This window comes from Malurus melanocephalus, unplaced genomic scaffold, assembly GCF_030028575.1.
Source record: "Malurus melanocephalus ecotype Western Australia unplaced genomic scaffold, MMel_1.1 scaffold_47, whole genome shotgun sequence".
Lineage (NCBI taxonomy): Eukaryota > Metazoa > Chordata > Aves > Passeriformes > Maluridae > Malurus > Malurus melanocephalus.
Genome location: NW_026623279.1, coordinates 1 through 27,938, shown reverse-complemented (window position 1 = coordinate 27,938; position 27,938 = coordinate 1).

The window sequence follows — 27,938 nt, the reverse complement described above, 5'->3', positions numbered from 1 at the left end:
CACCTTATTGCTTATGAGGATTGGAATGGACAAAAATGCTGTAAGTAGTTTGCAAATACAAATACTAAWAAGCTGGAAATGTTTAGTGAGATGATTTTAAATACTTTAACAAAAAAGGTATTACCACTGTATTAAAAAATCTGGTAAAATGCATGAACAAATTTGAATAATTCTATGAACAAGTTTGTTAATCAGAATAAACTCACCTGAGATATTTTACAATATTTTGCTGATTATTAATATCTTATGCTATCATTGCTAACATGTAAGAGTCATMATGCTTTTAAATATATTAATTTCTTTGAATTATCTATTTTTAAATWATTGTATGGGATTTTTWWAAAAAAATTAATTTATATAACACAATTAATGTCTGAATTGATAGCTGTCCACAAGATCCATGTAAATGAAATTAACTAACACTATCAGGGCTATCAGGAAGACAGAATCATTGTGATGCACTTTAGCTTAACTGGAATTTTAAAGTGTGAACTCATACAGGAAGAAAAGAAGACATCACTGTTGAAATAACAAATCTAATGTGGTATCATAATGATTATAAATTACTACTTTCATTTTCCTCCAGTAAATGACAGAAGGAGATATGAGCATTGCCAGAAGTAAGTCGGTTTGCAGGTCAGTCCTAACTGGGTGGGGATGTTGATCTGTTGCAGGGTAGGAAGGCTCTGTGGAGGACTTGGRTCAATGGACCAAGGCAATTGCAGGAGGTTCAACAAGGTAAAGTGCAGGGTCCTGCACTTTGGCCACAGCAGCCCCATCCAKCACTACAGGCTGAGGGCAGAGTGKTTGAAAAGCTGCCTTTTGGAAAAAGAGCTGGGGCTGCTCACAGAGAGYGAGCTGAACACGAGACAGAGGTGTGCACACGTGGCCAAGAAAGCCAAAGGYGTCCTGGATGGTATCAAAAACAGTTCCCTGGCAGCCGGAGCAAATGAATTATTGTCCCCCTGCACYTGGCRCTGGTGAGGCTGTRRCTGAAATCCTRCATTCAATACTTTGGGCTTTCAGTACARGAAGGATATTGAGSTGCTGGAGTGAGTCCAGAGAAGGCAATGGAGCAGGGCAAGGGTCTGGAGCACAATTCTTACAAAGAGCAGCKGAGAGAACTAAGCTTGCTCCTTTTTCTGGAGAAAAAGAGGMTMCAGGRGAACWTTATCACSTCTACAACACYTGAAAACCAGCTCWAGTGAGGTGGGRATGGGGYTCTTCTCCCTAGTGRCRAGGACTGGACARGAGAAAATGGCCTCAAGTAGGGCCAGGGAAATAAAAACTTTYTTATCAAAAGAGTAATCCAGCATTGGAACTGGCTGCCCAGGGAACTGGTCAATTCACAAGCCCTGAAGTTGTTAAAAAASGCTTACATGTGGCACTTTAGKACATGGTTTAGTTGCAGGCTTGGCAGCACTAGCTTAATGGTTGGAGCTGATGATCTCACAGGGAAAAAATAGCAAAATGTTTCATCACTACTGTCCTGAGAGAGTGGAAAGAAGTGAGAACAATAAAGTAGAATTTATCAGATATAAGTATATTAAAAAAAAGCTGAAATTCACATGAAATGCCACTATATTATAGTGTCTTAAAAACACATATTTCTCATGTTTACATCTAAATTAACCTGGCATTTGCTGGGTGGGCTTTCTTGGTATTGCAAAATGCTTTGTCGTTTTTCGAGGACTAATATCAGCTATTTCTTGGTCTAATATAATCAGCACAYCCTGTAAGCACAGGATTTTTCTAAGGACATTTTAATCTCATTTGCTTTGMAGAAACTAAATTCTAGTCCATAGCTTTTGAAGATAAAAGAGATTTAACTTAGATAGGTTAGCATTGATTTTAAACCACTCCTGCATATAACCATAGTCTCTTGTATTATTGTTGCTGTAGAAAATCAATAAAGGTATTCAGCAATTATATTTATTATATTTGTTCTTAGAAATKACTAAAAAAAATCTTTTTGCCATTACAAAATATCATGGGATTATTTTAATGCTACAAAGGTATAACAAATGCTTACAGGTGCTGAAGATACTCCTAGCACCTGTCACACTGATATTTAAATTCACTGAGATATGCCAAAGGAATGTAACTTGCTTGTTTCTGCAGAGCAATTTTCATCAAATGTTAAGATTTTTCAGGTTTACATTTAATGGTTAAATTTCAACATAAGTTTGAAACTAGTCAACAATATAATCTTTTGTAGTAGGCTAAATTATTTCAGAAAAATGTGATATACYTGCAAGCCTGACTCAAAACTGTTCACTTCTTTTAGAAATTGCAGTTTCCCAAGCCATAGTACACCCCAAAAATTAATTCTGACTTTGATATTAGGAAACAAAAAGTATTTAGAGACACAATTATCAAGAGACTAAAGCAATGRCATGATGGGAGACCTTGAAAGAAACTGAACTGTGGTGCTAAAATGTATGGGAAACACATGTCCAAGATGGGGGAATCGAAATGAGCTATTATCAGAAAGGAAGTCTTGGAATTACTGTAGGCAACCACCTGAAAATGTCACTTGAAGTTATTTCTAGTTCATGTAATAGATGCATTCTAATGCATCTCATAACAGGATTCTGAGATAGTCAAGGAAGTGTGATGGGAGATATGGAATAGATTCCAAGCAAAGGAGACTGAAGAAGTGGGATAAAGTAGTAGAAGAAGGCTACTACAGCAGTGCATAAAAAAAGAGTAATCTAGCACAAGTGAATAGATTTTGAAAATTTGCAATTTTCTGCAGTAGTTGAATTAGAGTGTATTCAATGAAATATTAAACAGGAAGCTYCAAAGTTTGCAAAATACGTACTTTTTCACATGCTTATGAATCGTAGAACTCTATCACAGGATGCTATAGAGACCAGAAGTATAAATGAGCTCCAGACAGTTCCTTCAAATTCATGAAAACTAGTGTAATCTGCAGAATGAGTTTGTTTGCATATTATCTCCATTTCAGCACAATGTTGAAACACATTATATCATCCTGATATCCTTTCTTAAGRAACTGGTGCTCCTATACTACCAGAGAGAGCATCTGAGCAGGAGGGACTTCTGTTTTAATGAGATTTGTTAGGTTCTTCCTAATCACAATATTCGAAACCAAGGCAAATTTTTTCATGTACGTATGTAAAGCTGTTGCCCAGCTGCAAAGGAGTGTTAGATTATTACTTACTTCTGACACTTAATGAAAACCTTTTTTCTCTCAGAATAAAAATAACTTTGTTTAGAAATATTGTCACCAGCTACAGCCAATATAGGAAATAATATTAAGTGTTAAGGGACTGGACTCATCTAAGAAAGCCATAAAAGACAAGGAGAAGTGCGAGGATGGGAGGGGGCCCGGGGCAGGCAGGGCAGTGACACCCCAAGAGAAGCAGAGCAGAGCAGAATGGCTCCAGCAGCGCATCCTGCCAAGGCACAACCATCACCAGGAAATGGGAGCTGTTGAGTGAGCTCCAAGATCCATCTGGGAGAGCAGTCAGCACATCAGCATGGRCAGGAGCAGCACTGAGCTCGGGGACACCCATGAAGGTGTCAGGCAGGGCTGGGGTACTCAGAGCTGAGCTGAACTCCAGCCTCTGAACACAGGAACAGAACACTCTGTATGTGTAAGAGAGGGAGTCTGCATCCTGGAGAGGGATCAGGGAGACTGAGTGGGACCATTTCCACTTACTCCTAATTGACCTGTGTGAATAAAGGGTCAAAAATTTATTATTTTTGGCTATTTAGACATTGAATTTCATTGTCAGCAAGTTACAAGTTTCTTAGTTCTTGTGACTACAGATAACATTTCTCCAGAAGATTTTTTTTTTCCTTCTGCAAAGGAAGAAAGTTTRGCAATTTCTCCTTTAGTCTTCCATTTTCCCTTTCAGTTGAGTAACTTCCTTTCATAAAGAACTACTTATCTGTAAAATGCCAACAAAGAAAAGCAAAGTAGGTTCAGCCATCATATGGGCAGTATCAGCAGGAGCTCTGGCATACATTGTAAACGTCTGTGCACTCACGGCAGCCAGATATAATTAATATTAATCAAATAATTAAATCGAATTCAGCCTTCATTCTCTTGTCATAACAAGATCCCAGGACCCGTCATGAACAACATTAGAACAATCAGTGAATTCTGTTAAGATGTGCTGAAATTTTACGTGAAGTGTGCATCATGTCCCTTGCTTAGTTAATTCTTCTGCTCAGTTCCTCATAACCCCTACATGCTGAATTAGCTTAGCTTCCTGTGGTAAGACTTTTTCTGCTGTTCTACTTCTGAAGCTGCTAGCTACCGGGTCACCTAAAGACTCACAGCACAGAAATACGAAATCTTGTACCAAAAGAGATTTACTGCTGGATTTTTTTTTTTTTTTTCCTGTTTGCTTGTATTTTATCACTACATAGGAAATTCTCTTTGTAACTGCAACAACAGCTTTTAAGTTCCACATTGTAAAGACAAACTATACCCATGAGAAGCTTGTCAGAATGTGTCACTGTTTGCTGCTGGGCAGACACCTCACAAGGGGTCTTGTGCCAGTTATTTGGTGTGGTTTGGYTGCTGGAGCTGGGGACCAGCACAGTGTCAGCATGGCTGAGGGATCCCTGTCCTGCTGGCAGCCACTGGGAGAGACTCCTGGGCATTCTGCAGGGATGMAATGGCCTCAAAGCCAGGGCTACTTCTTGTGGCAATGTTGGCCCTTGTTCTCTGCCAGAGAATGTGTTATTTGCAATGCAGGCTCAGTCTTACAGTGGCACCTGGAAGGCATGGACTTGCAGCAGCCTTGTCTCTGTTGGCAGCTTTCGGATTTAACAAATTTTCTACAAGTGCCTCTAAAAGAGATGTCTCAGTCTATGATAAAGAATGCTTTAAGAACATGTTAACAAGATCATACACTAAATTTGARCTAGTTTTTATACCATTATGCACACACAGAAAATAGAACTCTCTTTTCTTTTTGATTGCTGTTGGAGTAGGTTTTTTGCTGTTCTCCCCTTTTAACATTCTCAGATTCACCCTCTAGTGCCTTTCCTATGGTGGCAAACACTGGAACTTGCGATGACCAAGTTTGAATGAAAAATACTAACCAGAGAGCAAAATCTTTGCAAAGAGTACCAACAATCTTGGATTCAGTGGTATGTACATGAAGAGAACAGGTTTTACTCCCGTATACCATGTTCTATTCCAATAGCTGCTCCTCCTATACTTTAGAGACTGTGTAATTTAATGGTTTTGTTCAAGTGCAGTTTGGCTTTTTCACAGTCACAAGCTCCCCATTTCTGTAGTCTGACACCACTCTCTCTGGTAGCAATGAGAACCTCTCCTGTATTTTAATTTTATTTTTTTTTTCTCACTTCTTTTGAATTCTTTTCTTAGGAAAGAAATACAGCCTTCTCTTAGCTTGACCTTTGGATTAAAACAAAAGTTTTGGAGAAGTATTTTCAGTTATAATATTGGGCTACATGCTGTACATCTGAAGTATCTTAAGTATGTTTAGGCTAGCCATTTATACYGTACTCATCAGGTAACTTAGGTTAGTTGATGTCTAAATTATACCAGTTCTACTATGACCAACATGTTAAAAGATTACATTCAGRCAGCCATCTGGTCATGCCTTAGCTGTCATCGTCATTCTGTTGATAAAAAAAATTAATTAGTTATATGACTTATGCAAAAAATCCCACAATATCATCATAGAACATAGAAACRTAGAATCATTTGAGTTGGAAGGGACCTTAAAGATCAAATAGTTCCAATCTCATGCCATAGGCAGGAGCACATTCCACTATACTAGCATCTCATCCCACTGTAAAAGGGAGTCSTGAAGGATTCTTTTTGACAGATTTCTCAGATGAAAATAAAGCACAAAAACAGCAAAAAAAAAGATAATGACATACAGTTTATATCATTCCATCCATGCAAAAATGATTTCCAACTGTTGTAAAAAACAGTTGTTTACAACTTGTTTACAAACAACAGCAGTTGTTTACAAATTGTTTACAACTTTTACATAATTGATCAATGTCTTTTTAAAATGACCATAGTAGGACWTGTTTTCCAAAGGCATTAGAACCCCAAAACCAAAATGTAATTTAGTACAAGGAAATAAAACACACTCTAATTAAGATCAAGACAGAATTGGAAAGGGGTATTTTCTCATCAGTTTCTCTTTTTTAGAATTTTAAAATCTACCACATACTCTACTTTTATGCACTGATATGTAATTACTGTTGCCTTCTATCTTGATTCCCCTTTTCCTGTTTTTATTGGTATTGTCATTTTGCTGATTGATGAAACTTCCTTTAATTTAAAGCTAAACTGGATGTGGAACAGGAGAAAAACAAGGTAAGGGGGAAGAAGAAAGGGAGAGAGGGCAGTAGAGAGGTGRAGGTAGATCATTCAACATTGGAAATATATCTATAAAATACAAAAAACCCAGCAGAGATGAAAATAGTGCTACTTATGCATTATCTCAGGTTAGACTTGTAAAAATACTCTACTAGACAGTTGGCTCATTAGAAAAAAGATATTCCATGATATGTTATTACTTTATGTTTGTTATTTCACTATGCTTCCCTTCCAACTATATTATTTTTATGTTTTCTGCCTGAGACCAGTTTTCCTGTCAATACTAATGATCTCCCTGAATTGTTTCTTTCAAAATAGAGTTTAATCATATGCATCCACGAATTTTGGCTGCAGTTCTATCCATTTACAAAGGATCTAAAAACACTTTCTTTCTGATCATGGAGAAGGCAAACAATGAGAGGCAATTTTCTCATTCAAAAGCTGAAACATGATTTCAGCCAGTGCTCGGCCTTMCCCCAAAAAAGACTTTGGCTTTCTACCAGAGGTACAGTCCTGGTAATTTTTGGGATGTCCTCTGCCTTTCTTTTTGGATGCTTTTCTGATGCTCTTCACAGAGTGGGCATTGATGGTAACAATCCCAGCCTCTGGGACGGAAATACACTTCTATGAAAAATTATTGGCCTATCCTTACCAAGCTAATTCAATACCTTCTGCWGGTTATTCTGTGGTAGAACTATACATTACGTCAAGAGTGTGATTTCTCACCATCAAAGCTTTTCCCATCAAAAGAGGAAAGGCCCACACAGCCAATAGCTCAATAGTTAGTATTTTAGCAATCTAAATCAAATATTACTGATTTGTCTCATTCAAAGGGATTTTTTTTTTGAAGGAAGCACAATTACCCACATTTCCTGCTAGTGCCCAAACATTCAAGTAAAAAGTGYAATTTTTCATTTTTCCATTTACTTAAATTATAATAATTCAATATACTCCAGAGGAAAAAAAATTTCTTAGAACTCACTGACATTCTTATCCTGGCAAAGGAAGACCTACAGACTTCAGTTAATCAATCCCCAGAATTTAAGAAGACACAGAATGAAAACAATGCATATTCACAAAAGTGTTATTTTGAATGATTGATATTTTTCAAAGGAACAAAAACCCCAGAGCATTTGTGTGCAGCTTTGTCTTGGGTTGTCTTCCCAGTCAACATGATCTGTATGAAAATGCCTTTCCTTGGACTTTTATTTGCAGAATWTTGTGTATATGAATGTATATCTTGTAAGCAAGGAGTGCAGGACATAGCCACCAGTGAACTCATAAATATGTATCTGGTTTAATGTTAATGACTGSTCTGTTGTGGATGCATTTGGATGCAACAATTTGCATAGCAAATCTTATATAGACAAAGTAATGGCTTGTAGTTTTATTATTTCTATAATCTGCTTATTTTTAAAGTCTAAGTCAGAGCTGTAACTTTCAATGAATAAGTAATTTTTAAGGTTCTAAGACTACTGTTAATAACATGCCATGAAAAGTCTACAAGGAAAGCAGGAGAATTTAGATGATTTTTAGATTTTATTGAATAGCCATTTGTAAGAGGTTTTTTTTCCTACTGTTTTATTGTTATTCAATTTTTTTATAATGGTCAGATAAAGTTTCTTGCTCCATTGTTCTGTGTTTATGAGTTTACAATTTGTAGAGATTTCAACTTTCTTTTATATTAACTACCTTTAAAACTGTTGTGGTTTTTTTTAGGATTAATATTACATACATTCTCTAGWATGTGCCCTCTCAATTTAATTTGTTATCACAAGTATAGTAACTTAAAATGTATTTACACATGTAAGTTAACTTAATGAAGAGTTTTCTRACATAATTTCTATGCCATAGTGGTAAAAACAGGTAACACAGAAAAAACATTTATAAACTAATTAATCATTTACTTCCACTTCCTGTGAATTTCTCTAGTTTTAATAGATATAGAWATCTTTTTCCAAAATAAACCAGCTGCAGAGGGGAGCTAGAAACTCAAGGAACACTTATGTTTTCTGATTTGGTTTGCTTTTGCTTGGTTGCAGTGTATTTGTGGAATACAGTGCAAATGTCAAGTTTCTTCTAATTAGCATCTGATTGTGACACAACTCTGTTGTGTCACAATAATGATGTTGTAGCTGTGCTGTAGTTCAGTTTTAATAAAATTGTSTGTGGCTGTTTACAAAGACTATGAAATACCAACTTCTTTTCCCTGTGTAGACAAACCTTCATGAGCTGAAAAATAAAGTCTGTTGTGAAAGATACAAAACTATTGCAAAATATTAGATGTCTTTGGACAAGTTTAGAYCAAAGATGAGTGCAGACTGCAAAACCATTTTCATGCCCTCACTCTAGATTCTGAGGATGGTTGTGTCTTGTTTCAGAATGAAGGTCCCACCTTTAGATGCAGTAATTTCACAATAGCCTTCACAGATCTAAAATCTTACAGATCGGGTAATGCTTTGATTATTTTAATAAATATCTTTGTAGATAGATATGTATGTAGCAATAGTATCAAAACTTACCATAAAAAATTTATTTAGTACAGAATTCTTAAAAATGCACTTAAGCAGATTTATGCCGTTAAGCAGATTGAAAGGTTCACGGAAATCAGAAATCTTCTGGTCAAAATAGATATATATATATGTGTGTGTATATATGTGTGTGTGTGTGTGTATATATGTGTGTGTGTGTGTGTATATATATATGTATATATATATATATATACAATCACTACTTTTCTTCATGCTGCAGGTTTTTTATGTTTAATCAGTTATCCCCAAACTGTTTTCAAGAATCTGTGTTTCAGTAAAGCACAACTTCAAGAAAGAATATTAATCTTCATTTGAATATCCTGGAAAATAGAAGTTAAAACACCTTGTATAATTTTTTCTGGCCCTTGTATGAAGTGGTAAGGTCTGAATCCTTCATGCCATGAGTACTACCCTGAAACATCACACACAAGACTCTCTGATATCACACTGTGAAGGATCACTTTTCTAACAGCAAAGCTGTAAATCCCAGAGGGGGTTGTAAGAGCAGTCTGTCATTCATTCTGAAAATGAATACTTTATTCAGTGGAGAGGTTGGTCATTTCCTGCCTTTTTGAAAATAGATGTTTAAATCAGCAGAAGATTTTTTGAAAACTTGGCTTTCTTCCCAAGATGCACCAGTGAGTTAGCTTTGTAAGGGCAGTTGTAAGATTACAGAAGGTACACGAGAGTGGTAACCAAAACAGAGTGTGAAAGGTTAAGACACCCATCAACTCTTAATGCATAWATCTCCACAGAAATCAAAAGGACTATTCCAATCTGTGTATTTCTTACTCTGTATTTCTSAACATATTCACCTTCTATTTCACAGCTTCCCAATCACACAGGCATGTTTTATAAGCCTAGAAGAAGGGATGAACAAAGCAGATGCATTTTCTTCCTTCAGAGAGAGACAAATACCCCATCTGTTTCATAGAAGGCTAAGTAGATTTTTTTCTGAAAACTACCTACTAGGCAAATGTCTGCTTCACTTTTATTTTCACTCTTGACTACATATCCACTTCAAATTCAGAATGCTTTTCTTTCAACTTATTTTCCCTCAAGGTGTTCAAAGGTGTGAATATGTAATCAATGCTAGTAATTATACAGAACATACTTTTCACAGAATTTTTGTGAAGAAGCAGCAAAACTGTTCTTCCAAAAGTGCAAGTATTAGATGTTGACAACACCATTAACTTGATTTTACTCAGCTGCTTCTTTCCAAACTTGTCACATTTCCAATAAACAAAAAGTACCTAAGTGCTGATGAGTTGTTTTCTTTTACTGAGAAGGAAAACAAAGCAAAACCAAATCCAGAGCTACTACACACAATTCCCAACACACAAACAGTTCCTGAATTGGGTCGAATATTTCAAACAYAATGAAGTGGTTGAATGCTTACTATTTACAGTTACAAAGGGCTACTACAAAACCTCTGGAAATTGCTTCAACTTTGTAACTTTAGAGAAATTTGCAAAAGCATTTAAAGTGCCAGTTCGCATAAGATCCCAGGAGGATAGACTTTCTCCAGACTGTTCCAGCACATGACTCCATGGTATCTAAATCCTCTTTTTGCATTCTCACATATTTGGAAATATATTTTTTTTTTTTATTTTTTTTTTTTTTTTTTTTTTTTTTTTTTTTTTTTTTTTTTTTTTTTGGGTTTTTTTTTTTTTTTTTTTTTTTTTTTTTTGTGGTTGAGTATAAAAGAACAACATCTCAGACATCTGGACTATTGAAAACTTGGAACATGCATTTTTTCAGTTGTCAGAGCATCCTGTCCAAAGTTTATCTTTCTGGGCTTTGCTTCTGTTACAAAGTTTTTCAGGGATATATGTGTGCTTACAAGTTTTCCCATTCTGTCTGTTTAAAAATAAGGTTGATGGTTATCTGCTTTTCTTTAAATACATAAATAATTTCTTTTAAGAAGTAAAAACATCTCATTTTTTTAAAAAGTAGGATTACAGAGATATTGGCTAAACCCAGAAAGAGTTGACCAAATAATGAAGAAAAATTTAAGAATCAAAATGCATTGAAAAAGCAAAATGACTACACTTCTCCAGTTAATATATTCATGACACAAATTATGTAACAAGCTTTTGTTTATGGACAWTAGTCTTGCCCACATTTTCTTTTGTTTTTATTTTATCTAGAAAAATTAATACTCATTTTTTCTTACAGAGAAGCGATGTTTTTCTGTATGCAAATTAAAGTTTGGGTTTTTTTACTGAGATAATCTCATTTAAGTAACTAATACTTTTTTATCTCCTTTCCTAAAAGCCTTTTTTTTCTCTAGTTTAAAACAAAAAAGCCCTCACGTGTTTATCTATGAGGTTACTGATCCTCTCATATTTTGCAGAACAGAGAATTTTCTCTTTGGTTTTTTGGTGACATTTTCACCTTTTTTTAACTTAGTCAATTCTTTTTTTACTACATGTCACCATGGTCCTTAACCTGTGGGATTTTCTGAAATGCCAATCCATCACATTGAAGAGAGCATGACTATTTTTTTTCACCATCACAAGTTCAGAATMATTTGGAAAAGTCATCAAATTATCTGCATATTTTAAATGAGAAAGCTTAACATGTCTGAAATTTTGCAGTAACCTTCCTGTTAGGTGACACTGCTTTTCATTTAAACTATACTGCAAGCCATCTGGGGCCAATGAAAGCCTTTTATTTGACTTTAATATGTCTAGGATGAGGACTTGAAAGAGGAAAATAATGTACATAACAGTTAAGTTAAAATTTCTCAGAGATACTTTGCAAAAGTAAAAATGTATGAGAGAAAAATAAGGGAAGAAAATTGTTCCCCTATGGTAGTGAGGAAACCACTGACATTTGCATGCTTCCTTGTGCACTCTTTAATATTGCCATGACAGTTTCAGTATTCAGTTTCATAAGGTTTTTGCTTTCATATAAGAATTTCAATGCCTTTATAAAAGAGTGTACTGGACATTCTGTACTGAGAAGTAGCTCATCCATATAATTGGAAACTTGAAGCAGTTTTATTAAAGAATATGTTCTTACCGAAGAAGACCAATGCACTAGAGTTAAATCCAACTCCTAAGACTCAGGAAGCAAATTTTTAAGATCTTGGCTCTCTGCTGTCCCTTCAAGTGCAACTACATAGAACTTTCTATGCATACATAAAAGATGATCATGCTGAGACAAACTAAAGATTTATCTGGCACAGCAACCTGTCTCTGAAGTGGCCAACAAAAAGTGCTTAGGGAAAGACTGTTTGAAATTGGCAAATATGGATTCTCAGGTTCCGGGTGATAGAGATTACAGAAGTGTATTAAATCTGCCTTTTTTCGGTTCTCAAACATTATATAAAAATTAATATTATTTTTTCTGTTATAAACTTCTTGCATGATGAAACAGTGATGTCCTGATGCATACAACCAATCAATTTCAATATTAGTGTGCAGATATTTGCATTTGGAAATATTCATGCAGGTGTTTGCATGTGGAAACTTGGGCCAACTCCCCACTGGAAACCAAGACTTAGACTAAGTGACTGCTCATTTATAACTCAGGTATATATGAAAAAAAGAAGATTTAGTAGCAGTCTCATTATGTCCCTGTCATAGAAACTGACTGAAATGGTGATGATACTGAGGGAAGTGACAGAAGCACTCATGGCTATTTTTTTACTAAATATATGGGTGTTACTCCAATTATGTTAGTGAGAATTATGTGTGCATATTGAGAAGGAAATAAATCAGCCTGCAAAGTACTGAAAGTGTGCAGGTGTTCCCACTTTTATTTTTTTCTCATTAAACTGCTCATTTGTAATTTCCTCRTGTTCATATCCCCTASAACTCTCTGCTGAACATTTTTCRCACACTAAATCCTCACAAACATTTATAAAAACTTGATTCTCTGGTAACTAGYCTGTATCCRTTCAGTGCRAGAAGAAGAAAAAAAAGGAAAAAARRAAAAAATGAAAATGCAAAGGCAATAATGCAGAACAATTCAAAGAACAAATGATGGGTCTCAGTCATCTCAGTGTTACCATCTGCAGCATTTTATGGGAAAGTATCCTCTGTGTATATAGACKATCTAATTTCTTTCCTCTGACAGAATAAGATCTAGAAACTGAAATGTGACTCTAGTCTGTTATTCATTTATTCAGAATATTTGATATTGCCCTGCCTTCCTTTAACCCTGAAATTTAGTCTCCATTTTTCAGATCTTTTTCTGCATGACATTTTTAGTGATCTGAACCTTCCAACCCCTCCGTGCAATGAAAACACATTCATACCGTCTCATATTCTTTCCTGTCATCTTGAGGAAATGTGGAAGAGAGTCTATCCAGCTTATTTCAGAAAGACCATGTCCTTCATGAATATAATCTTTCCCTGGGTTTATCTAACCAAAATTCTGCAAGGATCATTTTGTTAATTCAAAGATTTCCAAATAGTAGTAGTCTTACCAGTGGGGGGGGTCATGATTTGCTTCAATCTGGTTTGCAGAAGAAGCTGCTGCCTCTTGGTACCAGGTGCTAAGGATTGTGTCAGATTCCTCCACACAGGGATTTGCTCCCGAGCCATGGTTACATGCAAGGTCTGCTGTTTCCAGCAGCAGCAAGAATGGGAGCAGGAATCTGACTGTCAGTGTGAACAGGTTGTGTGGAGCCAGAACGAAGGGCATTACTTGAACCAGGTGGGAGGGCATTACTATGACCCAGTGTACCCAAAAATATACTCAACCTCGAGAAGGGACAATGAGACATCCCCAGAAATGCCTGCTCTGCTCACAACRCAGACTTTCTGAGGCTGTTCTATCAGGTACTTCTGGTCTCACCTGCAGCTTTCTCTGCCAGTGGTGCTGGTTTATCTGAAATGAGGTAACAATTGTTCTAACCTGCCAAATGTTGATATTGCCTTTTTTATCRCTATCTCAGGGAGCAGATGTGCAGAAGCTTCTTGTCTTAATTTAAAAAAAAAACCTTCAAAGCCTCTCATCTTCCATTCAGTGTTAGAAAATTATTTGATTTCCATATCACAGGCCTCTGACCTTCCAAATGTTGCACGTTGACTGAATTTTCAGACAAGTGTGCTGATAGTCAGTCCTTAGCAGTGCAAGCATATTTTGTACTTCACACTTTTGCCCATATTTGAGTTAACAGGAAAAATGTCACATCATAAGTCTTAGGCATATGGCAGAATTCCCATGCCTTTCTGTTCAAATCAAGCTTGAAAGTACTTCTTAAAGATATAATTTCTTACCAGCCAAAATTTTAATCCATTTGCATTAAAGGTGAGGCTAGTTTAACTGTTAATTTGGCAGTACTTTAGTGTGACTCAAGTTTTGAATATAATTTTTCAGAGGTAAAATATTAATGTGAAAATCTTGTTTATTCTTCTATAAATTTACTTACATTGGCTTATGTTACTAATATTGTATTTAAAAAAGYGGTAAAATCTTACATGACAGAAAGACTGGCCATAAAATATGTCTTAAAATGGAATCTCATACTGGGTTTACACATTCAAAGCATACACTGCATTTTTTCACATTTCTACTAAATTAATAAATATATCAAATACTTCCACATGCAGGAAAAGCATTCTGTTATATTGCTATACTTTTTGCTTAGAATTGTGTGTCCTCTGCAAACTGTTAAATAGGTTAATGGCAAAAAAAACCTTTTTCAAGAAACATAGTGTTACCACAGCACTGAATCTTGGAGTGCCAGCAATAGATTTATAACTTAAGGAATGGAGAACAATTTGTATTGCTATTACTATAAAACACAGCTGATTTTAGAGTCACCAAATAGTTCTTAAATAATATCTACACACAATAATTGTCACCTGAATTAGTATTTATTTTATTCCATAATTTCAAAATGTATCTAGCAATAAAAATTACCTTGCTAATCTGTTCTGTGCAAAAATAAAGACAAGAGCAATTAAAAAAATACAGAAAATCCCATTAACYTAGACTTTTGATTGTCTATTAATGCCAACAATGTCTTTATGCCATTTTGTTGTATTACATTCACGGATGGGATAGCGAAATTAGAATATACTGAAGAATATTAGTGGACATTTGCAGCCAATTATTTGGAAAAGCAAAGTAGACAAATGCTAGAAAAAAGTAATAATTTTATGATTTCAGCCTGTCCTTATTTCAGTGACAATTATATCCTTCCTCCATATTCTGTATTTGTACAGCCAAAAGATGGCAGTGCTTCATCAACAATTCCCACAAAGTTTAAGTTTATCCTTAGGTCATCATTTATGATACRGGAAAGCTTTAAGAAAATGCAGAGTGTCACAAGATATCCAGGCTCTACTTCTAAAAAAATTTCAAAGAGAATAAAAAAAGTTCCAATTTGTTTTAAGGTGTTTTAGTTCTCTGACATCTTACAATGCTTACTTGACTAATATTCTCTGTCTCACAAAACAAGATTTTGCAGAATACTTAGTAAATATAAATAATTTAATGTCAATTTTTCATATTCTAAGACTTAAAATTTAGGTAATTCTGCATCTGGCAGTGAATTATCTTCATAGTTTTATAATCTTTCCCAAAACTCTTGATGTGAAAACTGGTGCCAAATCCTTGATAATTTTAAATAGAGACCAAAGTCAGCAGTTTAAAATTTTGTTTGAACTCAGTAGTGTAATTTTAGGGTTTTTTTCCTCTCCATTTAAGACAGGAGCCAACGATTTTTTTTTTTTTTTTTTTTTTTAATAAAAAACATATCCCATGTTCATGTTTCTCCCTATTCTTTTTCCATATTTTTCTGCAGAACATTTTATTTTCTTTCAAAAAGTTGTTCACAACAGCTCTGTATCATAAATATTTTGTCAGTCTATGCCAGTGTCACTCAGCATGTCTGTATCATGAGCATGAAACAGATCTCTACTGYTTATCATGACCCCAGATTTGCTTTATTTTTATGCTTCTCAGAGATGCATTCTATTTCATGTGAAACAACTTCCTGTAAATAAGAAAATACTAACATACCAACTAATATGCTTACAAATTATTGAGGAGTTAGAATTTATTAAATTATTCTARTTAATTTATCAGAAAAGGATTATATCTAGCTTTGTTCAATAGTGCTTCTTGATCTGACAGTTTGGTTATAAAGTTCATTCAGCCCTCTATGCTTCATTTATTCTTCCTTAAAATGAAGATACAGATTCTAATATTTCATAAATAATTTCTGGATGATACTGCTAAGTAATATATCAGTATACACACACAGACATAAATAGAAATAGACATGAAAATCACAGGATCACAGAATGGTTTGGGTTGGAAGAAATGTGAAAGGTCATTTAGTTCCAATCCCCCTGCCAAGRGCAGAGACACCTGTCACTGGAAGGAGCTACATTCTAGGAACAGTATTTTATATATTTCAGCATCAGTAACATACTTTTTATACTCTCTAAATTTTAGAAATGAAGCCTGATATTTGTTAATATCCTTAGGAAAGACATGTATAAACACAGAATTGATAGACTCTTATTCTTTAAAGATGAGCATGTTTGGTTTTCTGAAAATGATAGCCCAGAAATGCTCAATGAACTGAACATCAAAACATTATGTCCCTATTCCTTACTATAAATTCAATTTCTAGAATAGAAACACATCTCACTTTTTTGTTAATGTGACTTTATGCTTGAGGGGATATATGTAGGGTCTTGAGATATTTATAATGCAGTTTCCAAAAAGTACTAAAACAGTCTTTTTGAATAAAAATTAGTTTTCTGCCAGCTCACCTGCTAGTTTCTGGCAACTCACTTGGTTGGCTATCACAGACAAGCAGCTTTTGGTTATGTTGACTGCATATCAGCATTTATATTTGCTCATTAGTCTATATTTATAGAAGTATCTATTTTGCATGATGCAAATACCTGGGCTTTTTGCCTCCTGCTTTTAACAGGTGTATATACATATAATTTCATCTAAACAAAACTTTACCTATTCAGAGCAGAGTAGATTGTTCCCAAGTAGAGTTTATCACTATACATTCTGCATTTTTCATATGAAAATTTTTTCCATCACATGGTGAAAACCTGGGAAAAAATATTTCTAATTACAATCATCTGGAGAGAAAAAATAAAAAAGAAAAGAGTAGGGATAGACTTGGAATCATGAAATAATGAAGAAGTAAAAATGCCCGTTTCTTCAACAGCAGGTACATAAAATATTACAGACAAATTGAAAAGTTATTTTTTAGCTTGGTAAAATTTCAGTCCATGCTCTGCTTTACCATGTATCCGCTGTAGATAAGATTCAAAGCAAACTGCTCAAATTTACTTTAGTGGCTTTAAGTATCTTATAACAATGCTTCTGACCCGAARGAGCCTTTTAGTTTTAGATAGAATTTGGAATTTAACACTTTAGAAATAATATTCTTCATGATTAAAAGACACAATTTTGCAGTTTCTGATGGCAGCAGATTCCTCCTACACTAATTATTTTACCTCCTAACCTGTATGTGATCTATGACATTTTTTCCCTTTGCGGGTTCTTTCTTAAGGTAATGATATTCAGTAACTCTCAAGATTTCTTATYCTGAATTAGATGAATGCCAAAAAAGTCTATCTATCTGTGAGCCCACAGTTTGCAATYAAAATTAACTTTCTTCCTAATCTTATAACAAAGTGTGTCCTTTGGTTATTTTGGATGTCACTTGGGTAATGTCAACATTTAGACATAACYGGAGCACGTATTTAGTCTATGCAAATAAAACATTACAAAGCATATTAGGAAACCTTACTTTGARATGAAAATTACTATTTGCAAGCTAAGGACTAGGTTTGTGTTAAACATAGCACAACAAGCATATAGCAATGTACCATATGGTAAAGGTTTGCATTTCTATTTTATGTTTATATAGGCATGCAAGGATAGCTTCTGAGAAAAATCGTRGATATCCCATCTCCTTGCTACTGATTTTGTGTACAAATCAACTCTTGTTCAAATTCCCACTGTCTCACACCTCAGCACATCCTACTGTACTTTTGCTTCGGTAAATGTCAACTCTTGGGATATTTTAATCTAAAATATCCCTTTTTTTTTTTTTTTTTTGGTCTCTTCATTCACCGTGTCATCTTTTCACACCTTTTTTTGTTCTGTTAGACCAAACACAATCTGATTACCTTTTATTACTCTGGCTTCATGGCTTACCCTATTATGCCTTTTCACTCATCAGTGCCACTTTCAATATTGCCTCTGGTGGCAATCTCTATTGCAGAGGCTGAATTTTCTGTCAAGCATCTCCATGCTTTGGTTCAAACATGACAATGGAAACAGATACATTGTAAATAAAAATAACAGCACAAGTGAAATTTAATAACAGTAATAACATTGCTTATGTCCTTTCACTTGTGAAACATACTGGTAAAAAGTTATGTATGAGAAACTGTCATTCCTGCTCAAGAGGTTTTGCTGTAATCCATGGAATTAGGGTGAATAGCTTTTCATAAGATGTAACAATTTTTTATTTACCTAAACAATCATTTTTGGAGTTATTGGAATATTATGTGTAGTGGAAAGATCTGGGCTAAATACAGATAGTCTACATTCCAGCAAGCAGAGCTCAGAAGTACCTGACTAACCCTGTGCAAAGCCAATTTGACATAGTGGAATTTGTGAGTTTGGAACCTGTTTGATTGTGCCTAAACCATTCCTGGACTTCAGCTGACTCTGGAGAAAACAGAGCTGCTTTGACACTGCTACAAATGAGTTACTAAGACCCCTGGTTTCAATCTAGGTTCATTGTATTTAGCCATCCACATCATGACATGAGTATTTTCCCTAAATTCCTGTAAATAAGTAATAAATTGCTGGTTCTTTATTGATCCTCTGATTTTAGTGCACTGCAGTAGCTTAATTTTTTTTCCACTTCAGTTTTTGTTTCTTGTTTAAGATTTTGAGAGTGGTAAATCATATATGGGCCCTTTAACATTTTTGTACTTGTTTCCTTGTTCAGGGAAATAGATTTAATATTGGCTGCAAACTTCACAAGTAGATGAAGATATAAGTCAATATTACTAAGAATTACTGAATTGCTATGGAAACAAACCTCATCAGAACTCYGTAAATAAAGGAGAGCTAAGCAGGATAAATCCAGCCTAAAGACATCAAGCCATGTCTTTTTTGTGCTCCCATCCTGTAATGTGRCAGTGGAGAATCTAAATCAGTTGACTTAGAACATGTTGGAATGACTGCAGTTATGTCCTACCCACCTGCACCATCTGTCCACTGCATCACTAACTGCCCTCCATCAAGATTAGGTGTTACCACTGTGATATTTAGTTGCTTTTTGTTATTTAGTCTTCCTTTTTAATCTCTTCCCTTTCTTTTTTTCCTCCTATGCACAAATCAGCATTGATACTCCAGCTGTGAGAATAATCCTACCTACCGTATAATGTTATGATTATAGTCTGTGCTCAGAACTATCAATCAGCTCATCAAGAACATTATAAGCATTAAATAGACATGTTTTATATATTTTTTCAAGTCTTTCAACTTTCCTGTTATATCTATTCTTGAGAAGATGAGAAATTCTTGTCTGAGAACCAGAATAGAAATATTTTGAAATATCTCATTTWAAAAAAAAATTAAAATCAAGAAAGATAAWATATGAATAGCTGAACTACTAAGCTTAGAAACAAATTTTAATTGAGGATCCTTTTCAATACATCTTCAGTTTTAATTGAATAGTTTGAATTCCATATTGCTACAAAATMTTCTCATTCTTATATTGGTCCTGTCTAGGATAAAAAGACAGGGAGGCGCTATCGAATGTTGATATTCTTGGTGTCTGGTTTGCTTTGAGATTTGTTTCAAGTTGTTTTCATTCACCTGTGTCAGTGACTGAACTGAATTAAGTGACTTTACTAAGGGATTACCTGTATAATCTCTATGAAAAGCTACCCATTCTCACTCACACATTGGAATTTAAATCTTTCTTTCCATTTAATTGTACTTGAGCTTTCAGATAGATATTGTTAAAATACTTTTAAACCATGACCCAGTTGCTAAGGGATATTCTAGAATTAGGAAGAAATAAAACCAKTCTCCTTATTGGTCCTTATTTTAAGAAATGTCCACACTAAGCAAAGCCCAGCTATTGTTAATGTCTTTAGTAAACTGATCTCTTGTCGGGATACACAAACTATTTCAAGAGGAAACYGATGGCTTTCAAGCAAGATAAAGCACTTTTATATGACATAATTTTTTGGCTGACAGTCCACAGATTGCACAGGTTATATTCTTTCCTAAATTAAGTATTTTAATTAAATGGAGCTATACCAATAAACACATAATGCATATGATTGAGTCACAGAACCACAGAATATTCTGAGTTGGAAGGGACACACAAGGATCATTAACTCCAACTCTTAAGGGATTTGTACAGGGATTAAACCCTCAACCTGTGTGTTAGCACCATGTTCTAATCAACTGATCAAATCTCAAATCCTTAAATTATTTTAGCACTSTTAAACACAATATTAAATAAATTAKTGTTCTCTTGAAAGTGAGCCTTTTAAATGTTGTAGCTATGAGCAATATCAGAAACCCATTGAGTTGTGTATTYATTAGTGTTAACTTAAGATGGCTCATATCAACAAAAAATATACTATTACATCCAGGAACACAAAAATTACAGATGCACAGTTAAATACTTCCTTCATGTACCTTTACTTATTGATGCAGTCTTTTATACACACTCATTTCAGAACCTGTTGCCATCCACAGCATATTTATGATGACTATTGCAGCATTAGTGATCCTGAGATGGATTTTTGACAGWTTTGAGGAATTTTTTATTGACTACTTTCCATTCAGTTAGGGACATACACTTAAAAAAAAATTAAACAATAATCTTCTATCCATGAATTAAAGATAAATAAAAGTAAATGTGATACAAATTAGTTATTATATGGAGATTTGTTATTCTAAGCAATTGGTGTCAGAGGGTGTTGTTTTATTGGGCGTTTTTTGTCACAGTGAGGGTTTCTATCAAMAATTATCAACTCCACTAAATATATACTACTTAGTAGGTTTTTGAAATTAAGATTTAAATACAGATTCACAGAGCATGTGAAAAAGCAACTTTATGAGTCAGCTCTTAAATTTGTGTAAATCATTTTACTCCCATCTAGTTACTCAAGATCTAATTTTAAAAAACACAACATGGAAATATGGCTCATCCTAGGCATGACCAGAAAAGCAGAAAAATCTTTCCAGAAAAATTTGTTCTCTTTTCACTCTGTCATATRGCTGTACTGAAGAGAAATGGTATAAGGCATAGTGACATCTGAGGAATTCTAAGTAGCCAGGGATTTACTAATCCTCTTTTAAGTGTACTGAAAAATGTGGAAAAGGGAAATGAAAATGAAGAAAAGCATTTTCATGCACATCCAGCTCTGCCTCTCTAGATAGAAGTGTGAAGTGAGGATTGCTTAAATGGAATGGAAGAAGGTGATGAAAARCAGCATGAAATCTATCCACCATGTGACCAAGGCAAAACACATTATAGAGCTAAAATAGAAAGGCTTAAACAGTAAATATTTTCCCAAACCTAAAAAGTATTTGCCAAAAATCTTGATAGGTCAAAAAAGAGCCACTGAGACATATTAAAATTTACTGCATTTTCTTTGATATATCATCTGTATTACCTATCTTCAAACTCTTAGTGTTTTTTATGGAAAGACTAGTGGGTCTTCTCTAAGTTCACAGGTTCCTTTCTGTTTCTCCTCATCAACCCCATAACTTTTTCTGTTCTGTCTTCCCCCAGAATTTTGCAATTCAACTTGAAGTTTTACTCTTCTGCATGAGTCAATCTTAGGAAAAAAAAAAAAAAAAAAAAAACTCAATTTCTCTTAAAAAAAAAAAAAAAAAAAAAAAAAAAAAAAAAAAAAAAAAAAAAAAAGAGCTAAATTTAGCAAGATCTATGTCGTGCAACAGGATGGGAGTTGTCCCTGGGGACAGCTGGGGTAGGAGTGTGTGAGTGTGGGGACAGGGCTGGTCCCACACCCCAGCAGGAATATACAATGTACATGTACCCAAATACATGCTTCAATGCTGAGGAAAAAAATCAATCAAATTAAAATTCATTTTTTTTTTAATTTCCTAATCAAGGTCACAACTCAGACTATTAAAAATGCCTGTGTAAACTGAGATATTGTCATGTTTAGTACAAATATTCTCAATATTTTTTTGGAACAGTTATTATCTTGACTTCAGGGAGCTAATAACCCATTATTTGGATAGATAGATGAAGGGAAACATCTAAACAATGTCTTTTGAATTTCTGACTCTGTCAGTACCTGTAAATGAACTTTTACTAATACAAGGGGTAGCAGCCACTTCTGGTTGAATGGAATAACTGGATAAAGGCATCATCTATTCAAAGTGCATAGCTCTTCTATCTTGAATTGTGTTTTATCTTTATGAAGCTTTTAAATATATCAATTCTTTGGGAAAAGTATGTCTACAGATTAAAAAAATGGTTATTTGTATATGCATATGTTAAATACTTTTGTCCATCTTGCCGATGTTTTACAAAAATTTTKGTTAAAAACAAGGAAGAGATAAGAATGTCTTTCAGGTTATTTAACACTGCCATTGAAAATCAAAATTCAGCACCCTTACCTTTATTTGCTGTATGGGTAGAATAGTTTCAGCAGCATGGACTCAGGAGAAACACATCACACAGATGAACAGGTGAAGTGATGGTGCCTGAGCATTTGTGACTCGAAACACTGCAGTCAAGTGTTAGCAAACCACTTCAGCCTCTCATCGTAAGGGCCCTAAACTATTCGTAAACTGATTCTCCATTCTACAGTGCAAAAATGTACTATATCAATTAAATATATAACATTTTCTGGCATCACATATAATCACCATCAACTATTTTTTTTTAAATTTTTGCTAATTTCCTATAAAACATCAAAATCAAAATTTCTCTCAGTGAAAAATTGTACAATCAATTTTGTATTAACCTACTATATATAGCGTGGCCATCACTCTCTTCTGAGACGTAAATCACCATGTAGAACACATGCTGTTTCAATTGTTTTTAAAAAGATATCTTACAATAAGAAATTTTAACTTTCACAGTCACAATATCTTAATAATAATAATTTCAAGTGCCTTGTATAAAAGTTTTGAAGGCTGAAAAATKACATCTAAATATAGTGTTCCATATGTTGGTCTCTTTTGTTCAGCAAAGTGTTGTTTGTTCTGTTTTTAAGATGCTAGTTACAGAAATATTATGTTTCTTCTTTATCAAACAAACCAGACAAAGAATTTTCTTAGTCAGAGGAGCCTGAAATCTAAGAAATYATTCACAAGAGAATTATCCATTGAACTTGATGAGGTATTCAAAGCAAGAGTGGGTGGTGGGGTGGAGATGGAAAGGATGTCGCTCTACTCTATAATTTAATGATTTGAAACCAGAGCATAAAGATAAATTTTACTTAATTTTCTCTCTTGATTATTTACTTCAAATTACAAATCCAAGTTGAACCCAACACTATAAAAATTTTCAATCAGATTTTAGATGTGAAAATCTAACTCAAGTTCTGATTATAAATGCTGTTTTTTTTGTTGTTTTTTTTTTTTTTTTTTTGTTCTCAGCCCTCCATTGAACACCAGAAGCTGGAGAAAACAGCTGTTTTTGTATTAAACCTACTGGTGGCAAAATAGCATCTGAGAGAGATGTCACAGCAGCAGTCAGTGCGATAATACAGAGTACAATACTTTATATTCTTTTTTCACCATCTATTTCACCATCATTTATTTCACCGTTTCATTCTTTAATTCACCAGGGGGAAAAATTATTTAATTTCTATTTGAGGAGTTTAGTGTGTAGAGTTCCTAAGTCACAAAAGGCATTTACATCTCAAGATGAGGATTTTGTCTCACATACTGTATCAATCAACACAGCTATGCTAATATTAGCATTTTCTGTATCTCACAAATGGTTCTGCATTCTGCTCTAGAGGTGAGGTACCTAGAAGTTATGCATTTCAATGTTTGATTTACATATGCCAAAGTCCTTTGGATAAAAAATTCTCTTCCTTGTAAAGCACACAGGTTGATAGCTAAGGGCAGTAAAAAAAGAAAATGTACAGGAAAAAATGCAATGTGTTATTATTTTACATGTTTCTGCTTCAAATATTCTATTTAGGTGTACTTGTGCCAACCTTCATTGGACATTGAAACGTTGAAAGTGTCAACAAACAACTTATATTTTCAAATTACACAGACTTTTAAACAAATGAAGTGCCATAAGGTAAACAATAATCACATATCTTTAATATATTGGTATGCAGGCACTGATATATATGCAGAGAGATTTTCTAATGATTGGTTTTCTAACGTTTTAGTAAGTGTATCATGAAAGCTTGTTTCAAGAGTTCTATTTGAATAATAAACTGTTCTTACGGTACTTTGGGGGCAATGGAGAAAACAGGAGACGAGGAAAATTCTTGAAAAGCTTGTAAAACAAATATGTAGACTTAACTTTCAGGGCAGAATTTTACTACCCATACCTAATCAAAATTTTTTCAAAGTTTCGCAGCTTTTAAAGCTCGAGTTTTGAATGAGAGATGTTTTTTCAGCCAATAACACAGTGATAGTAACTTACAGGAAATACAGTTTTTCTAGGTGTACATGTGTCTGTGTGATCATAACACAAATTTATATTTTCTTCACATTTTTTGCCTTATCGAGTTGCTGGATTGCTAGTCCTATAAACTGCCTAAATCCATCCTGTCATCAGTGCCTCTGACAAGAAGGGATGATCTGGAAGTGGTCCTGGATATCAGTGAAGTCTGCAAATACATGATAGTACTGCCAAGGTTGAAAACAAGGTAAGTAGTTGCTGCCACTAAAAGAAAAGATAAAGCAGCTAAAAGTGTCCTGTGACCTGGATTGCCCAGTTCACCTCAGCCAAAAAAAAAAGAGGAATGTTCTTTTGTCAGAGTCTTTCAGCATCAGAACAGTAAGACAAAAGTAATGACCTATCTTGTTTCAGATTCTCATCTTGCAGGTTTTTCTCATTGTCTTTTATCACCTTTGCATTTCAGATGTGGTAAACTGCTTCAGTTTCTTTTATTCAGAAAGATATCCTCCATGCTGTTTGTCATAAATAACAAGTTGTTATTATTATTTACACATACACCCATTATGCCAGCCCCCCCAGCTCTATGCTGAAGTTTTACTGTCACCCTGAGCAATAATTTTTAGATGCCTCTGACCTCTCCAACACTTTGAGATAGAAGAAATATGTATAGATATTATCCAATTAAATTAATAATTCAGGGTTTGCTACAGTTTTTATAGCATCCATGTGCCTTAGGTACACTTGGATTCTTACATATTAATGAACTATTAGCCAAAATACTGAAAACGTTTGTCCATTAAACAAAAAACTGAGACAAGACCCAACAAGCTCAGCTATCCAAGAGACAAGAGGCATTTAGAAATAGATTGGACCAATGTGCCAAATTTCTATGTCTGGTAGCGCTGCTGATTTCCATGATCTTTATGTCATAGTCTAAAACTAATTAGCCTCATCAGCTTTGGAGAAAAGGAGTATTGGTTCCATGGGGAGAAAATTTTTGCTAAGGTCAGAGAGGATCATAACCCAGGAGTTTATTGATCCAGGGCTAAGATGCATCTGAAGGACGCAGAATGTTGAAAACATAACATTGGTCTAAATAAGATGGATTGAATATTAAATCAAAACTGAATTAAAATATCTTGAGTGAGATCCCTAGTGTTTGACCATTCCTGTGTCTCTGTCTCCATTAAAAAGACTGTAAATATCTTTGAAATGTCTTGGCTTGATACAAGTGGAAGTAAGGATTTTTCCACTTTTATTTACAGATATTCGTCAAATAGGAAAATTGATCTCATTCAGGTTTAGTGCTACATTTTGCCAAAATAATTGCATGAAATCTTCAAATTCTATTGTCACACAAATAAAGTATGATAATAACAGCAATAATACTAACAATGAATTGTATTATTTTTATGCAAAAAAACAGGGTAATTCTTCCTTGCCTTTAACTCTTTGCCACATTTAATGCTCATTGTTAATGTAAAAATCTTTACATATTTACAACTACTATCAAAGTTTATTCAGAAATAATTTAAAAAACAAATAGATGTCAGACACCTAGAAGCTAATAACAATTTTTCTTTAGACCAACATCCTGATTTCAATCTTTTTTATAGTGATTGCAAGACATATTTTCTTTCAATTTCAATTTTTTTTTTTTTTTTTAATAAAAGGCAGGGTGGATACTGAATAGGAAAAGTTMATTAAATATTTAAAAATTGAAATAATGGGGAACTACAGACTAGTCAATCACACCTCAGCAGCCACCAAGATAATGGAGCAGATGCTCCTGGGAACTATGCTAAGAGACACGGAAAATAAAGAAGTGATTGGTGACAGTCAAGACAACGTCAGTAAGGGCAAGTTGTGCCTCACACATTGTGGCTTTGTACAATGGGGTTACACCATGGGTAGGTGAGGGAAGAGCAGCCGAAAGAGCTGGGGAGATGGGGTTGACATGAAGCAGCAACGTGAGCTTGTTTCTTTCAACTCAAATTATTCTATSATGAGTAAGTGAAGAATAAGATATTTCTACCATGTTTCCTATGCCAACGGGAAAAAAAGTATATTGTAATTTATTTAATCTTAAATGCAATTTTTTTCTTCATTCCTCATCTACTTTCAGAATATACTGATGATGCTCATTTAGGAAGTTTTTCCACATATTGTCCCTATGCTACCTGACTAATCAGTTGCTGGAGTGGGGATCAAAATTTTATTCTCTGGGATTGATGAGGACAGGAGTAATTTGGTCACTGAAACTCTTCTTTTTATTCATGCTTTTTCTCTCTCCTTATCTTACTTATTAAGAATGATTTTGACACAAGAGATAATGAATCCATCCCTGCTGCATTATTAATTTTGAATTAGATATTAAGCAACAGTTCTTTTGAAAGAAGAAGAGCATATAATTCATACTAGTGGATTGCATTAATTCTTATTATGTATATATTTAAAAATAGATGGACTTTATCAGCTCCAGTGTTGATATTATATACTTACACATGCTCACATGTATATGGCTCCAAATGCTAGAGGAACCTTTAGTTAATTATCATGCTTCAGCATTTGCCATCAACTTTTCTGTCTGCTAGGTCTGGATTTCACCAGCCTAGAAATTCAGTTAATCATCTTTTCTTACCAGCTTTTGGTGCCCTAAACATTTGCTATAAATTAGAGTCAATCTAGTAAAGATCAATAGCCAAAACTGGGTTAAAAAAAAATTGAAATATGCTCTCCATTAACAGCTGCTTTTGGCTATAGGGAAAAGTTCTTATGATAACTTTTCTAAGCCTTTCACTTTTAAGGTATCCATTAATTTATTTAACAACAAAATGTGACTGCAGTCTGCATAGTCCATCTCAAAGTAAATTATTGGAAGTTTTATTAGATGAATTTAAGGCTTTCTCAGAGATATGACTGATAAATGGATTGTCTCTTCAAAAAGAAGTAACTTCAAAAGCTGAAAAGAATAGCAGATGAAAAAAAGGTCATTTCATTTGACTTCTCTCAGCAGAAAAACAACCTGTAGTGTTTGCTTGAAGCAGTTCATTACAATTACCTCTGAAACACAGAATATAAAATGCATAGGTTAGCTTCCTTACTACCCCCTAGCCCATTCATGCCAATTTAAAGTTTTTAAAAGGTGCTTAAAATGAGCAAGAACAAAATTTTGCACTTTGATAAGCTGGCAGTATTCTCCTTGAATTCAAACCGTGATGGCTAAAATCAGCTGGGAGTGCAGTTTGCCCCATTAGTAACATGTGGGGATGGAGAYGTACACCAGCAATTGTTTGTGTGGATCACTGAGTTTACCCTTAGGATAATACAGAGGAGACGTTTGTGACAAGAGCTGACATCTCACTTGGTTTTGTGATGCTCAGATGTGCAGAGAATTCTGATCCCCTTCTGTAAATGTTATACCATTTTCATACCTTCTCCCCTTACC